The sequence below is a fragment of the Cadophora gregata genome (genome assembly GCF_030347475.1).
Source record: "Cadophora gregata isolate MNR1 chromosome Unknown scaffold_63, whole genome shotgun sequence".
NCBI classification, from domain to species: domain Eukaryota; kingdom Fungi; phylum Ascomycota; class Leotiomycetes; order Helotiales; family Ploettnerulaceae; genus Cadophora; species Cadophora gregata.
Window position 1 is genome coordinate 1 of NW_026695985.1, and position 4,404 is coordinate 4,404.

At 28.6% G+C, this 4,404-nt stretch overlaps 7 non-coding genes across 7 annotated transcripts; all 7 read right to left on the reverse strand.

The window, feature by feature from the left end:
- Positions 1-673: 673 nt before the first annotated feature.
- ONS95_012781 lies at positions 674-745 on the reverse strand. Its single transcript has one exon. It is a non-coding gene; the product is annotated as a tRNA-Ile (tRNA).
- A 395-nt stretch (positions 746-1,140) lies between these two features.
- On the reverse strand, positions 1,141-1,211 carry ONS95_012782. Its single transcript has one exon. It is a non-coding gene; the product is annotated as a tRNA-Gly (tRNA).
- Positions 1,212-1,283: 72 nt separating this feature from the next.
- ONS95_012783 lies at positions 1,284-1,355 on the reverse strand. Its single transcript has one exon. It is a non-coding gene; the product is annotated as a tRNA-Lys (tRNA).
- A 1,203-nt stretch (positions 1,356-2,558) lies between these two features.
- ONS95_012784 lies at positions 2,559-2,630 on the reverse strand. The gene has a single exon. It is a non-coding gene; the product is annotated as a tRNA-Val (tRNA).
- A 20-nt stretch (positions 2,631-2,650) lies between these two features.
- Positions 2,651-2,723, reverse strand: ONS95_012785. Its single transcript has one exon. It is a non-coding gene; the product is annotated as a tRNA-Asp (tRNA).
- A 903-nt stretch (positions 2,724-3,626) lies between these two features.
- Positions 3,627-3,697, reverse strand: ONS95_012786. Its single transcript has one exon. It is a non-coding gene; the product is annotated as a tRNA-Arg (tRNA).
- A 19-nt stretch (positions 3,698-3,716) lies between these two features.
- Positions 3,717-3,787, reverse strand: ONS95_012787. The gene has a single exon. It is a non-coding gene; the product is annotated as a tRNA-Asn (tRNA).
- Positions 3,788-4,404: the final 617 nt, after the last annotated feature.

The window sequence follows — 4,404 nt, forward strand, 5'->3', positions numbered from 1 at the left end:
AAGGTTCCCCTTTACATTCAAACAGGTTTTGCCCATTTTACTTATTATATATCTACCATATCTTCGAATTATTCTTCTAGTCTATGACCTATATTTGAAGGCTCTTCTACTTTCATTCACACTAATTATAGAATCTCGTTTGATTTCTTTTCCTGAAGTTACTAAGATATTTCAATTCACTTCGTTTATTATTGAATTTCTCTAAGAGTTCATGTGTATTTTACTACCAGATATTTCACCGGATTAAAGAACAACTAATATTACAATTTCTTCACGCAATACACATTTTAAATTTCTTTACTCTCTTTAATATATAGCTAGGTATCCCTAATAGTCTCTTTATATACTTTCCTATGCATAAATGCATAGAAATTACTTATAGATATCTTACACATTACTAATACAACCTTATTAACCTACATTCATTAAGATATTGTATTCGGATTATTATGATTCGAACATAACAGATCCTCAACCCAAATGAGGCGCCTAACCAACCTGGCTCTAATCCGTTTTATTTATCTTTAAAAGAAGAATTCCAGAGAATATCCGATTTGAACGGATGTGATCTATTAAATCAAATAAGTTTCAAGCTTATCACTTTAAACCACTCAGTCAATTCTCTTTTATTGCCTATTATCTAATATTATTAAATAATATTAAGTAATATTCATGATTCCTCAGAGACTTGAACTCTAAACACATCCTTATCAAGAATACGCTTTACCAATTAAGCTAAGGAACCTTGATTTAATATATGAATGTAATTTGTAAATATATTGTTAAAATACGCAAAATGGATAATATAAATAAAATTTATATATCACTAAGCAAGAGCACTCAGATTTGAACTGAGAAAGTGAAGTTTGAAGCTTCAAATTTTACCATTAAACTATGCTCTTATAATTAGTAGAGATGTTATTGTTACATATTAATAACATCTTAATAAAAATACCGGAAAAGAGATGATTCGAACATCCAGGTGCATAACACAATATTTAGCAAATATCTCGCTTTACCCATAGCAACTTTTCCTATTTTTATTTTTAATTAACCCATCAAATCAGGAAAAAAAATATAAAAACTATTAGAACTTTCATATACAGCATAATATTAATATGCTGAATTATAATTATAGTATACGGCCAGCCGAATTCGAATCGACACAAATCGTTTGGAAGACGAAAGGTCTACCATTAACCTATGGCCGTTTATTTTTTTTTGTATATTTATTGTTACCAGTTTTGTCAAAACAATAATCATATTTTTTATCTGTAAACATATAAGACCTATGGGATTCGAACCCATATAACGAAGATTAAAAGACTAGTGTTTTACCGTTAAACTAAGATCTCTTTAGATTTTTAAATCTAAATTTAGGGTATTTTAAGCCTTAAGGCTTAAAATAAGATACCGTAGGTACAAAATCTAGTACAATATACACTATAATATAGCTTAGACATATAAAGAAAATAATTTATATTATTTATCTATAAATCTAATATAACATAAGCTTCTAATAAACATATAATAAAAACATTATCTTTATTACTTAGAAGAACTAGATGGAACAAAGAGGCTAATTAATACAGAATAGGTAAGATAATATATCTACGAACCCCAGTAGTAAATTGAAATAAAAAGGAATAGCCATACCACATCCACAAAATGTCAATATAAAATACTAGACTCAAGACCTAAATGATGATTTTCTGTTGAGTGGTATGCTAAAACACGTCACAAACCGACAGCAATAAAAGCTGTACCTATCATAACATGAAGCCCATGAAAACCAGTACCAAAATAAAAACATGACCCAAAAGCACCATCACTTATAGTGAAAGAAGAAACAGTATACTCTACACCTTGGAAACCTGTGAATATAACTGCTAATATAACAGTAGCAACTAAACCATATAAAGCTCCACTTCTATTACCTTGTATCAAAGAATGATGAGCATATGTCACTGTAACACCAGAAGATAATAATATAACAGTGTTAAGTAAAGGTAATTCAAATGGATTAATTGCTTCTATACCCATAGGAGGTCATTGAGCTCCTAATTCTACAGTAGGTGATAAGGCACTATGAAAAAAGGCTCAAAAAATAGCTAAGAAAAATAATGCTTCTGAAACTATAAATAAAGCCACACCCATGTTTAACCCTCTTTGTACAGCTAATGTATGGTTACCTAAATATGTACCTTCACTTATAACGTCTCTTCATCATAATGACATAGATGAAATAAGTGTTACAAAAGCTAAAGATAAAAATGTTTCTGCATTATTAAAACCGTGCATTGTTAATACACCACTAGTTGTTAATGTTAATAATGCAATACAAGTATATAAAGGTCAAGGTGACGGTGATACTAAATGAAAAGGATGAGCTTGGAAATTACTTCTTGTCAAATTAGTCATTTACATTTATTATTATAAATAATTATGTGTTTTAATATATATAAAACTTTTTTTGATTAAAAAAGAGAGATATATTAATATATGCATACCAGAGGTATATAATTTTGGCGTAATATATATTACTATATATTAAGGATTAAGGAATAGGTGACTTGAACACCTAGCCTACCGTGTGTAAAACGGTTGCTCTACCATTAAGCTAATCCCTTTATAGTTTATATTATCTTTACGGGCTAGGTCGGGTTCGAACCGACATTTGCTTTCTTGACAAAAAAGTTTCTTACCAATTAGAAGACTAACCCTTATTATACTTTAAATTATACTAATAGTATATATTAAATATAATAAAAATATTTAGGTAAGAATAAAACTAACAATTTAGTTAGTTATTAAATCCTTAAATGATTTATGATTAATTTTTTTGTTTTATTGTAATAACAATAGCACCAACCATTGCTAACAATAGTATAATAGAAGTTAATATTAATCATATACTATAACTAGTGTACATAATATTTCCTATACTAGAGATATGGCTAGTTTCGGCTAAATTACCATCTCATATTTTACTAGTAACAAATGAAATTTCACCGTTGTCTAATTCAGTACCATTTAATTTAAAGAATTTATTTAAACTATCACTATAATTATGAGATCAAATATCATTTATAGTATTGTTTAAATAAACAGTATAACTATTAAAAGTAGCAACACTATAAGGCAATATTTGATATAAAAGATAGTTGAAAACTATAGTAATAAAAATAGCTAAAGGTATGCTATTACTAGTATTACTTAATAGTTCACTTATTCTAACATTAATTAACATTAAAATAAATAAAAATAAAATTGACACTGCTCCGACGTATACTAATAAGTAAGAAAGACCAATAAAATTTAAACCTAATACCATTAGGTAACTAGCTATACTTAAAAATAAACCTATTAAAAATAATACAGAAACAATAGGATTTTTACTAATAATAACTAATATTCCACATAATATAGCTGCTATAGATATAATATCTAATATTTCTGATCTATAACCATTAGTGAAAGTTTCATTTAAAATATATAGACTATTCATGAATAAAAAAAGGAATAAAAAAACCTCTATATTTAATTAAAGTTTAATTAAAGTAATTTAACTACCATTATTAAAAATATTTTTAACGAAAGAGGAAAGAGTAGTTAAATAAGAATATAGACGTGTATAAGACTTGAACTTATATACTTGTGGCCGAAACACAAAACTTTACCATTAAGTCAACACGCCATACGTATTCTTAGTGCCTAGCCCCTAAGATGAATTGAACATCTATCGGAATATTAACAGTATTCCGCTCTACCATTGAGCTATAAAGGCCTAAGATAATTAGGAAGAAAAGGACTCGAACCTTCGACAGCTTATTGCTATTGAGTTTACAGCTCAACCCGTCATACCAACAAACGGAACCTTCCTTAGTATAATATAAGTACTTATAACCCAAAGGAGCTGGTTTATAAGTATATATTATACAGTATATATAAAATATATGCATTGTTAACATTAATCAATCCCGTGCAATTTCCACTACACGAACCGTATTTCGACTTAACACCAATCAAAGTCACGCATACGAAAATCTCCCATAAAAATAACTAGAACTAATTTACTAGAGTAAAAATAAATGGAAGACCAAACTTATTGCACACACTTCTTTCGGCGCCTGACGAGTAGTTAGTACCTATCTGAGAAAAAATTCACCGTGACGTGGTGATTCACGATTACTAGTAATTCCTTATTCATGCAGTCGAATTTCAGACTACAATCCTTGTTATATCCTACTTTATTAGATTAGCTCCAATTCACATTATCGCATCATTTTGTATAGGAATATGTGGCACGTCTATCGCCCACAACATTAAGGCCATGATGACTTGTCTTGGTCCCTGTTATCATATCCGATATGATGGTGAACTGCTTTATTTAGATTAAATCGC